This window comes from Phasianus colchicus, chromosome 6 (genome assembly GCF_987193195.1).
Source record: "Phasianus colchicus chromosome 6, bPhaCol1.hap1.1, whole genome shotgun sequence".
In the NCBI taxonomy this organism is placed as follows: Eukaryota; Metazoa; Chordata; class Aves; order Galliformes; family Phasianidae; genus Phasianus; species Phasianus colchicus.
Window position 1 is genome coordinate 34,590,583 of NC_143441.1, and position 13,013 is coordinate 34,603,595.

Sequence of the window (13,013 nt, forward strand, 5' to 3'; positions counted from 1 at the left end):
AGATAATATCTTTGACCCCATCAGGACCTCTTCAGGTAGTAGATAGCCAGGATGATGTGTGTGAATTGAGAAAATTGTGCGGGGTCAAGAAGTTCAATTTCCAAAAGGCCTGAAGGGGATAAAGCTAAGATTTTTAAGGAGATCGCAAGACAGCACTGTCGAGATATTGAATTTTAATGAATATAGAGCTATGTGTTAGATGGTACCTGTCCTAGTTTACGCCTGTGAATTATGACTGAGTAATGTTTGCTGTATCATCTTTAGATCGTTAAGACTCCTTTGTGCACACTTGTTAACAGTAGGTGCTTAATGTCACTTCATCAGAGTTCTTATTTTTTGAAAAATACATTTGCATTTTAAAACTGTATTTTTTTTTTGTGGAATACATTTATATATATATGTGTGTATATATAGGACTTATTGGAACCACTGTGATCTGCATATATCAAAAGTCAGGATCCTCACTTAATGTTTCCTTAAATTGAATGTTGAGATTATATTTTAAAAATACTTTCCCCTCAATACAGTGATCAAGGACAGAGTAAGAAAAGATGAAATAACGAAAGAGCACATTTTTAGTCTATATCAGGGCAAACTGGAATAAGCAACTCCACAAATGGAGTGTGAAATGACTTGAGTGGAGATTTTTTTGCACTCATAAATTAGTTTATGTGGGTGTTAAATAAGTACATGATCTACCAGAACCATGTTTTCAGAACAGGTCTATTAATTTCATTATTTCTCTGAAAAATACAATTCATAAAGTGATTTATTTTTACCAGAAGTTCATTTGTTCACAAACTCTGCTGCATCTTTTTTTCTCAGTTATAAGATGAGGATGTAAAATTCTGTGGGACACCATCATCGTATTTTAAGTAGACATGTTTTGTTTAATATATTTATACTTGTGTGAAATATCTTTATTCCATTATCTTTATCAGAGGAATTCAAGATCATGTCATAACAGAGAACCTTCTCATAATCTTGGGGCTCCATGACGTTTACACCCATCATGGATGTTCAGTGTTGTGGTGAGGTGAGGTACAGGGCAGAGTCTTGGAAACAGTTCTTGGTGTTATCTGTGAGGTCCTAACAACATAAGAAAATAGTCTACAACCCACAGAACATATATCCCAGAATGTTCTTAAGACTCTTCTGAATTTTTATGGTAATTTCCAGTGAAATTAGGAAAGAGGCTTTCAGTTTCAGCATTTTTTCCATGTCTACATTTAATTTATGCCCCTCTTAGCATGCGAGTCCTTTTTAAGATCTGGCCCTCAGATACAACAGTGGGAGAATTAAATGAGCAAAAAAAAATTGTAAGAAACAGGCTATATTTGAGCGTGCAAACCAGGGGATGCATGAAAATGGAAATCTGTGTCCCAGGCCCTGAATTCTCTGACTGTATTCCTTATACCTAAATCCTACTTTTCTACTTCAAAGGAGACTCTGAAGTGATTATTAGTATTCCTATGTTATAACTTTAGTATTCCAGTGAAATTCCATCTCAAGTAAATACATTCTCCTTTAACAAATACCCTGAGCCATTTCAGCTGGATGTGAAATTATTTCCTCACTATCTGTTCTTAGCTTTTGAAAGTGATAGCTGTCTAGAGACAATGCTGCTGTGGGTAAGAGTGCTACTTACACATTTCACATCACACTTCACTCATTTCCCAAGGCAGTGGTGATTTTGATTTGTTTGTTATTGCAATGGTTTTGATACTTTGTTTAAATGTATTTAGATAGTATAATGTTTTAAATATTGTGTATGTACTAAGATTGGCAATTCTATGAGCATTTTAACTGTTAAAGAGTGGTTACTGTCAAATTTAAATCATATTCCTTCTGTTTCCTGTTGGAAGAACAGTTGCATTTCTCTAGGAGACATAAATAGGAGATGATAAAGTGAATGTAGGTGGCAGACGGAAGAGGAAATTTAGGTTGTACCTAAAGCAGGATAATTAAGTTTAATTTTTTTTCCATTTCTGAGACTTGGTGCACAATACATAGATTTACTTGACAGAATGACAGTTTTGCTGTTATTATTCTCTCTTGATTTATTAATATAGCTGATCAAAATAAAAGATGTTTTCTTTGAATATGCTATAGAATTTACTTTACTGGAATGATAATCAAATATAAAATCAAGGGAACAATTTCTTGTTGAGTTATGAACCTCTTTGTGCTCTAGAAAAGAACAGTAAAAGTCTTTGAACATATTTCATGTGGAATAATGTAACTTTAGCCAGAGCAACTCCATTAAAAGTATTATTTAGTTATGATGAAGTTAATTTTACTCCTCGTGTTGAACTAGTATACATATTTCTCTTCCGAAGTTCTTCTATGGAGAATGATCTTTGCTATAGTCATCATGTATACGAGGAATGTTATCTCAGCTACCTTTACCTGCTGCTGACCTCCATTTGCACTGAGTAGGGTAAGATTAATTCCTGCATTTGTACTGACATGCTTTTGACTTGCTACATCCCAATCCACAAATAAGATAACATACATGTTGTATGAGTATGAAATTATTTTAAATTTGTTTTCCACAAGCGTGCATCTGAATGCCTCTAACAAAAACTTTTGAAATATTTATTTTCTAATGTGACTATTATACAGTAGACAGAAATGCCTTCATATTGTCCAATGGCTTTTCCATGAGTATATCTTCAATGAACAAACTCAAGCCTTTCTAGACTGCTGCTCAGGGATGTGCCATATCTTGATGAAGCTGCTTTGATAATTGAGGATGAATTAATGAACTGATGATGTTTATTTCTCTATGTCTTTATACTGTATGGTCTCAGTGTGCTGAGTTATGCAGAGATGTTTTCTTTCATTTGGTGGACAATAGAATCCACCTCTGGAAATCTTGTACATATGTAGCAATGAAGATATGAGACCACATCTACCCATTTATGAATTCTGTAGAAAGGTTTTTTCCTCAAAATATACGCACATTAACATTTTCTGATAACCATCAGCGATTTTGATGGATGTGTCCAGTCATGATAGCTGCACCTGTCTACACACAACAACAATTGCCTAGCCCTATTTGAGCAGGTACTAACCAAAATATGTTTGGTATGCAAATATGACTCCCAGTCAATCATCTTAAATAGAGGACAGCCTAGAGCATTTGGAGCTTGCCTGCATGGCTGTGGGCTGCGTGCCAGGATCTTCCCTTGAGTGGGGGTAGCTCTCAAGGTTATGCCCTGAGGTTGAGAGATTGCTTACCTATGGGAGATCCTTGATAAGTGAATAAAAGCTTGCTGAAATTTTCCAAAGCTTCCTAAATTTTATTTCAGATTGACTGTGCACATAAACCTTTAGAACACTGACCATGTCTGGGACTAAGGAGCCTAAAAAGCATGGAAGTCCACTCTGAATCTCATGACTCAATGAGAGGGTCTCCCTGACAATTTCATCTGACCCTGTCCTTTATGCAGTCAATAATGGAGTGGACCTTGCCATCAAATCTCATTAAACAGCTGATTTATTTGGTATAAAACTTTGTTAAATCACTGTCTTCTATTACTAAAATACATTACTGCTTCTCTACTGTGTGAAGTGCAACACTCATCTGAGACACCATTAGAAATTTGAGTTTAATGATTACGATATTACAGCTTTCCACAATTTCATAAAAATGCTGAGATAAGAGATCACAATTAAGATACAATTCTGAAATGCTGTTGCTGGGGCTAACGTACAATGCAGAAGGAATATGAGCAGCAAGTTTTCTACAGTTGCTTCTCTATTACAATTGCGTAGAAAAGATTTTAGGGAGATAGAAACTGTCAGAGAAAGATGTAGAGAATGGACTCGTTCAAGATTTTCAGTATTTGTCTCATAAGATGACTGACTAAAAAGCAGTTCTGAGTACAATTTGTCTGAAAAAATGAACTATATGAAGTGCATAAGTTCAAATAGATTTGCTTCCTTTTCTTTCATTTAACCATCATTCATTTATTATATATTATGAATGAAATATTATTATATATATTCACTTATCCATAGTGGATAGCATTAGATGCTTTATAAAATAGGCAATTGCTTAAGTGAAAAGTATTCTAAATTTAGTTTATTGAGGAAAGATGAGCCTCACAGATTTTTGTTTGCTTAGTTGGTTGCTTGCTTGCATTTTGATCCCAGACCTCCTATCAGATCCAAAAACGTAAACTTATGCTATCAGTTGAACTGATGCTGTACACCCTTTTGGATGTTAAAAGGAGAATGTCGGGGTAAAACAACTTAGCCTTTATTTGTTATGATGATGAAATGATAAAACACTGCTTTAATTTTGCCTCATTTTAAGTGCATATTGTAGAACAATAATGTATCCTGGTAGGCAGTATATATTTCATGTAGTCAAGCTGCTGTTAAGGTGACTACTTCATTTGAAAATATGAAGATAATAATAGTGACATTATGCCATGAAAGAAAATGGCCTTTCCTTTAGGTGAAGCATGTGAAAGAATGAAAATAAGCAAATCATTACATTTTTTAGTGTAGGACATTTTTTGTTCATAAGAAATATTCAACAGAAAAATTAGTTGTCTTGATAAGTGTGGGTTTGCAAGTTATTCTGAGGATATCTCATTTAGGTTTTAGAATAACTTCATCTACAGAAAGTAACTATTTTATCTGTATTTTTTTTGTATCTAACAGGTTTAAAAACTCTGAATTAATGCTGCAGCTGGTTGTGGGAACAGTTAATAGTAGATAAAAATTGACTATTTTTATTTTTCTGTTTCAACATGCCTTTCTGTTTCAACAAGTTTTTCATTGTTGTCTGATGATTACTTAAGTGAAACACTTAGGGACTGTTAATGTTTTTTAAGCTTTGTTTAAGATTTGAATTCTTGTATTTATAAGGAACAATGTTAATGGTGTTTTTTACAGTAAATGACAAGCCTTTGTTTATTTTTAAATACCTTTTAGCTTTGTAGATTATATCTATGTGTGATTACCAGAAATGCTCTGATTTTTCTTTACTGTTTAACTAATACAAAGGATAGAGGTATGAATTTCAGCTGTTTTATTTTCCAAACATTCTATAGTTTTCTTCTTAATATGTAACAAATTCAAAGTTATGAGTAGGATGTAGCTATAATCATTATTTTCATTATGAATTCAGACAAACTTTTTGTCATTTTCATTGTGTGAGACAAAGTAAATGCTAACAAAATAAAAGCACATAATTAAAAAACAATTAATGCTGTTGCTCACCCTATATTCAATTATGCTCATTCATTAAACGTTCCCAAGAGTGACTATCATCCCTCTATAAATAAGTTGTTATGCTACGGAATTCAATAGGAAGCCACATACAAGGACTTGTACCATCTTTAATCACTCCACATGCAGTTTGGAACGCATCTTTGAATGAACATATTGCTTAAAGGAAGAAAATACATTAAATAATTATGTATATTAATAAAACATCTTTGTTTTATGAGAATGTAAAAGAATAGGGGGTCACAGTGAAGAGTGTTCAGATATTTTGAAAGGGGAATGGAAATGCTGGCACCTGGAAGCTCCTGTTTTTTCAATGATACAGTAATAAATCACTCCAATTTCCTATTAAAAAGAAGCTGCCACACCTGTAAATCCACTGTGGGTACTAAATTCAAATCATTTATCTTCCTACATAGATAACAAATCCAATTAAGACACATCATACCATGATGCCTAATTAAAAAGGCTCCTATTTTACGTTGAATAATCAAAACGGGTATTTATTTAAAATACCAGGAAGTGAGTAGATATTAAAAGACAACAACTGTAAGTATGGTTTGAGTGAAATTTCAATGTATATTTTGAATTCACATATAATATATATATGAACTCTCTATAATCATTACCTGTTTTTATTTAAAATAATTATTTATTCTGTTTCAATTTTCTTGTGAAGATAAATAAGTCTACTGTAAGGCAAACACTGAGGAATCATAGGATAATCTGAGCTTATCCTGTGAAACACTTTTGAGTGTTTTCTTCCCAGAAGAATAATATTTTCAAAAGAACTATGCAGTATCTTTATTCTAGATGCTATAGAGTGTGCCAATTTGATATTAGTCTGTCAGATTACTGTGATGTTTTAATAATATGTGAACGGATCTGAATCAGTTTTTAATTAATGGTGAAGGTGAGAATAAAAATGGTAGTCCTGGCTTGTTGATGAAGCCTTGTTGATGAGTGTTTGACTGCATGATTGGGAGGACACACACATTTATGAAATGAGGGTCTGCCCACTGGTGCTTTTGTATGAATCTGACTACAGTGGTAGTGACTGAGAATTTCAACATATTTTTTCTTTTGGAAAACTGAATTCACTTTTAACCTTTTGAAATTAAAAATTCTAACATAAATTTATTTTTGAAGTTGTAAACACTTTAGGAATTGTACATCATTTATTATTAGTAGAAAATCGACATGTTTAATAGGTTTTGTGTATTTGTAGCTTAGCTAATTTATTTGGAAAACATTCTGCACAGTCAGTATTTTGGTTTGAGGCTCTTATAATTTTAATAGTAAACATCATAATAGTCAATATTCTTCAGCCATTGTTTTCCATACCTTCATGATTTTTAATGAGTAGACTTCTTTTTTTGCTTAGAAACCTTGCAAAATATCACTCAGAAAAATTTCCTCTTCTAACTTGGAAAAATTGAATAAAATTTTTTTCTTTACCCAGATAAAAGGAAGGCAGAGAAGAGAAAAGGGACTTTTAGGCCTCACAGTACATACATATATGAGGAAACTATAGTCATGCCTGAAAATATCCCATCACATTGATGCCCAACAATGGTTGCTTTCTCTTCTTATGAGAAGTTAAGAAAATCTCCTGTAAAGCACTAAGGATATTACCTTTGTTCCAGAGTGTGTGAGCAGGTATTCAGCCTTAAGCATCAGCATACTTTCTGCTTTAGTGAGAATATATGAAAGAAGTATTTTGATGGCGTGTTGTTCATAATTTCTGTGATCAGTTGCTTTACATGAATGTTTACAAAGTTCATACCAACAACCATCACAAAATAAACCTGTTGGTATTATGATATATATCTCTAGGGATATCAATCTGTGTACCATTTAGCATTTTGTATTAGTTTTATTAAATATGCATATTTATTAATATTTTACTGTGTCATTTGGTTGGATGTTTAAAAAAAGACTTTATGAATCTATTATTTAAATGAGATAAAAGATTATATGGTTCTTTATGCAGAAAATCTCTCTCATCTCTCTTACTTTATTATCTCATTTGGTTTTAGATGAAGGATGTCGGATTGCATAATAAGGGAATGAGATCTCATTTTCACCAAGACTGCTCAAATTTAATGCATGGGCTTCAAGCTCCGCTGTTCTTCTAAGTAATAAGACTCTATGTGATACTTTTTTGCTTGTAAAATGTGGAGTAACACATCATGATGTTTCTAATTCCATGGTGATCAAACGCCTGTGACTATTAGTTGAAAAGTCTACACAACATTATGGCTTTCTGTGTTATAATTTTTTCTTCCAAAAATAAGTGTCCTATTCCTGAAGGAAACATACATGGTTGTCTTCCTCTAGGGCTTTTGGAAGATAGAAAATAGGTGTGGTCAAAGACTATCTGTCAATTATGCGTTTCACATATATATGATATACATTTTAAATATCTTTTAATAACCTAACTACGAGTGAGAATGAATTTCAGAGGTAAACCAGAATCAGCAAACATTTTTAAAAATATCACTTGATTTAAAATTAACTGCACATCAGCTATCTCTGACCATCTTCCTTTTTTTAGTTATCATCCTTGGGTTCTTCAAGATTCTTATTAGAGTACTCAGCAATTTTTCTTAGTGAATAGGTTTGTTTTGAAATGAAATATCAGATGTAGAATGGACATAAACCAATGGTGCCTAGATTCATTTGAGGATCTAAGTTTAATAATGAAATAATCTAAGCTTTGTTATGTTTTAGCTACCTCCAATTAGGTGCCATCTACAAGCAATTGGAATAGAAGGTTATCAGGAGTAATCAACATAGATTCACCAAGGGGATATCATGCTTGACCATCCCGATTGCCTTCAATGATGTTACCATTGGCTGGGTAGATGGGGGGAGAGCAGTGGATATTGTGTACCCTTAATTCAGCAAGGGGTTTGTCGCTGTATTCCACAACATCATTGCTATGAAACTTATAAAATGTGGGATAGATGAGTGGCTGGTGAGGTGGATTGAGAACTGGCTTACTGTCAGAGCTCAGAGGATTGTCATCAGCAGTGCAGAGTCTGGTTGGAGGCCTATAACTAGCAGTATTCCACAGCGGTCAGTGTTGGGTGCAGTCTTATTCAACGTCTTCATCAACAACCTGGATGAAGGGATGAAGGCCATTCTCAGCAGGTTTGCTGAGGATACAAAGCTGGGAGGAGTGACTGACACAACTGAATGCTGTGTTACCACTGAACAAGACCTGGACAGACTAGAGAGTTGGACAGAGAAGAATCTGAGGTTTAACCAGAGTAAGCGTAAAGTTTTGCACCCAGGGAAGAAGAAATAATGCATCAGTTCAGGTTAGGGGATAAGAGGAGCTCTGTGGAGAAGCATCTGGGGGTCCTGGTGGACAACAGGTTGGCTGTGAGCCAGCAGTGTGCCAACAGGAAAAGGATTAATGGTCTAGTAGTTGAACATAGAAAGTTCTGAAGATATTCAAGACCCATCTGCATGCGTACCTGTGTGACCCTTTGTAAGGTACCTGCTTTGGCAGAGGGATTGGACTTGACAGTTTCTTGAGGTCCCTTCCAACCTCTGCTATTCTATGATTCTGTAGTTAGCTGAAATCTAGAAGAGAGCTGAGACATGGGCTCTTATTTTCTTGTTTGCAGTGTCAGGGGCTCAAATCTCATGTGCATAGTACAGTGAATATGAAAATTAGTTTGCAATAACTCTTTGTGATGTGCTTAAGAACTATACATTGTTCTGGGAACAAAGCCAAAATATTTAAAGACTACCAGCCACTCTTCATTGAATCATAACTGGAGTCTAAACAGAGCAAAATTGCAAGGGGTCATAGACCTAGAAAAATAATTTCTGAAAGGTAAGATCAGTGTAATAGTATGTTTAATACCTACTGGAAAGTCGGTCTTTCTGTTTTTTTTGGGTTTTTTGTTTGCTTGTTTTGTAGGAAGAGAAAACAGTCAGGCTTTTCTAGAGACATTGCTGAAGATGTGGGGATCTGCAGGAAGGAGATGGTATGCAAAATTATGTCTTTGTTGGAAGAATGTTGTCAGGAGCTAAAGTGAAATCATAATGACTGTGAGGCTGAATTTGCAGGATTAATATGGGGATGTAAAGAAAATATAACAGAACGGACTGCTTAACAAAGAAATTGGCAGATGTGGAAAGACAACTGAATTTTTTCCTTACTTTCAAATTGTTTCACAAAATTAATTCAGTGCATTTGTAAAATTATTGCTATGTTGTCAGTGGGAATTATTCATTAATTTTTCTGTGTTATTAATGGATAGCTGGATACCATGAATATTGAGGTGGGTGATCACACACAATTAAGCACAGAATTCCTAGCTTAATTTTTGTTGAGAGTTAGCTTCATTTTATACTTATAAGAATGCCTGCAAGTTCTTCCCATACTCTCAAATCAGCATTTTGGCTTTTGTAGTGCCATCTTCACACTTTTTAAGGTGAAGATAATAGGTAACAGTAAGTTGTAAGCAGTGCCTTAGTGAGGACTTTATAAAAAGATAAGTGTAAATTGCTGGTCTTTTATCAAGCTAAGAAGCAAGTCAGAGTTCACTGTAGCATAAGATTGACAGAGATGATTGTAGTCAAATACAATTACCCATAAGCAATAGAGTTAGGCTTTACTAATTTTAGAAAACTTGGTGCTAAAAAATTACTATCACAATCTGCAATCAAAAAGAAGATAAATAATCTAAAGGCATTCCATCATGGCAGATCACATTTATTAGGCTATTCAGTCTATGATAGCTCTTCAGATGGTTCCTAGCATTACATTTATCAGCTAACTTAAATGTCAGACAGAAACCTCAAAATATGTTCATGAAATAACTAAAATCAGGCTTGCTGACGCACACAAAATTGTTATTGAATTGTTTTCAAATAATGAAGTTTAATGGCATGGAAAGAAACTTCAATGAGCATTACTCAAACAATAATTAAAGATTTATTATATCATAAACAGTTATTTTGTGGGAGAGATTGTTAGTGAGTCTAGCATTCAATTATGAATTACATAATCTTCAAAAAACTGATTTGATTAATTCTTCAGAACTATCTGATCCAAATTTCCTGAAGGCCTCAGTAAGAGACAGAAGTTCCTTTCTGTAAGATATTGAAACAGAACAAAATGAAGTTCTGAGCTATTAAACCAACATTTGGGTACAAATGTATAAATAAAATAATATATGTATTAAATGGTAATCTGTGAAATGGAATAAAAAAATGTAAATCTTTGATTGAAATGGAGATTAAGCTACCAGAACAAAACTACTTTGAGCCCATCCAGATTTTTCTCCTTGATTTTGTCACTGTACATTCACTGAAGGAGTACATAGGAAAAGGAGAGGTCTGAAGATGATTAAGAAAAATAGCTTTGACCTTTACAAATACTTTATAAAAAAAACTGGAATAAAAAATATACAAATAAATTACCATAACTTTGTAGCATACCAATTCAACTAAATCAGTGTAAAAGTATTTTTTTAAAAACCCTCCAGATAATTTCACTTCCAGAAATAAATGTAAAACTTAAAAAGAAATAAATAAATAAACTCCATGTATATTTTCTTTTCTCAGTACTTTTTTGAAGTTGGCCTGTTTACCCAACTGATACCATCAGCAATGCTTAAGAGTAAATGTAGTATCTTGACACCTACGTTCAGAGGCTAGAGACCTATTTGGAATCTCCTCCAGTGGAGAGAAATCTCTAGGAGAGTTATCTTGAATTTCAGTGAAGTCAGCAGTATCCAAAGTGAGCAGTCATAACAGAATGTAATTCAAAAAATATTTCAGAAAGGACATAATAATGGACATGTAATTGATCTGTAAATATTGATTATTCAAATAGAGTCCAAACATCCAGATTCTGTAAACATTGTCTGTATATGTCATGAGGTAACTAAAGAGAATGAGTAATGGCCTGCCAAGGGAGGTGGTGGAGTCGCCATCCCTGGCAGTGTTCAAGAGGCGTCTGGATGAGGAGCTGCGAGATCTGGTTTAGTAGCTTGTGGTAGCTGTGGTAGTGTGAAGGTGGTTGGACTAGATGATCTTATAGGTCGTTTCCAACCTTGTGATTCTATGATTTTAAGATGGACCTTCAGATCAGCACACCAAACATGAACTTTTCAAGTTCATCTTTTCATCTTTGTTCAGTGTTACATGAAATCTGTTTGCATTGTTACTTTGAATGTAAAGCATGTGTTTCACATTTAGCTAGATTACTACTACTAATATGATCTCATAAGTCCTAAATATTTTTAATTCTGGCTAACCATAATGAATTTGAGGGTGATGAACATTTATGAAAACTAGACTGATTTACATATCTGCCCATGAATTCACATGCAAAGGTTTGTTCAGACTGAAAATTCTTCCTAAAAAATCTGTGAGCCAAAGATATTATATAATAAGCGTACAATATTTTATTTGCTCTTGTAACTGTGTTTAGATGAAGTAGGAGTGTTTGAAAATTTGTTAGCATTAAAAAGCACATTAAATAAAGATGCAAATAGAAGCTGACATTTCTGTACATCTTTTCGGAAACCAAATCTAGTTTTTCCCACTTCCTTCAGTGAACCTGTGATGCCTGCTTCATTTCCAATATTCACGTTCACATTTAAATTAAAAAATAGAAATAAAAAATTGTATAATACTTGCCTGTCCAATATCAAGCTGATTATGTTGTTTTTCTACCTAAACTCCTGCACCAAACACAAGTTCTTTCAAATATGTAAGACCATTTATTTACTTCTCTTCTACCTTTCTTTAGTAAATGAATAATTTAATCATATTAGTATTCATGCACATCCTCATCATTTAGTGATGACAGTAAATCAAAGCTGAAAACATGTCTGTTTACAAAGAAATTAACATTTTATATACTGTATGCAAATTCTATGCAACTTTTGTTATTTCCTTGAAGGCAGTATGCTCATTCTTCTGATATGTTTAATTACTTCTGTATCCAAGTTTGACTTGCTGATGAGATATTTGCTTTTTTGCACTACTGTGCTTGGAGTTATTCCTGTCCATGAACTTGGCATACCGATTCCAAGCTCCATCATCTTTAAAAACCCTGTTATTTTAAGCATAGAAAGTTAACATAAAGGGTAAAGAATATTATTGGAAGTTGAACAGATGACAGAAGTCAACATTTAAACAGAAATATCTGCTCTATTGTTCACTGCATCCTAGTTAAATTATTGCAAGTTTTTTGTTTTGTGCTTTTTAATTAATTTGTCTTCCCCTCATGGAAGAAGAAAATGTTCTTTCATTAGATGTTTAATTGAAACCTACTGTGCAGGACTGAACACTGAAACATACTGCCAATAATATTTTCGTTGTTAATAATTGAATTTTTTGCTTTTTCATTATTTCATTCAGTAGTCTTTCACAGCATAAAAATTATTCATATGTAATATACAATGATCAGAAATTGGTTCTGTGTCATAAGTATATACCTTAGGTTAGAAATCTGTTATTAATTGCATATGTATGCACCCAGTTATAGACTAACAGAAAAGCTATTTTACCGAGACACGTTTACGACAAGTTATCATGTTACATAAAGTCATTATTGTTAAGCACTTAAAGATACAATGATTTGGAGTCTTGTGTCCAGATCTGGGCTCCTCAGTACAGGAAGGATGGGGAACTACTGGAAAGAGTCCAGCAAAAAAGGTGATGATGGGCCTGGAGCATCTCCCTTATGAGGAAAGTCTGAGAAACCTGACATTGTTCAGCCTGAAGAAGAGGTG

At 33.7% G+C, this 13,013-nt stretch overlaps 1 long non-coding RNA gene across 5 annotated transcripts in view; it reads left to right on the forward strand.

Moving 5' to 3' along the window:
* The window catches only part of LOC116243271 (uncharacterized), a 45,197-nt gene extending 37,649 nt beyond the window's left edge, over nucleotides 1-7,548 (forward strand). For 4 of the 5 annotated variants that reach the window (XR_016467523.1, XR_016467519.1, XR_016467522.1 and 1 more), the window contains 2 exons: nucleotides 2,340-2,440; nucleotides 4,678-5,202. This is a non-coding gene — a long non-coding RNA (uncharacterized LOC116243271). Of the gene's footprint in view, nucleotides 1-2,339; nucleotides 2,441-4,677; nucleotides 5,203-6,706; nucleotides 6,904-7,283 lie in introns of those variants that run through there. The other variant, XR_016467520.1, reaches the window with a different exon arrangement.
* Nucleotides 7,549-13,013: the final 5,465 nt, after the last annotated feature.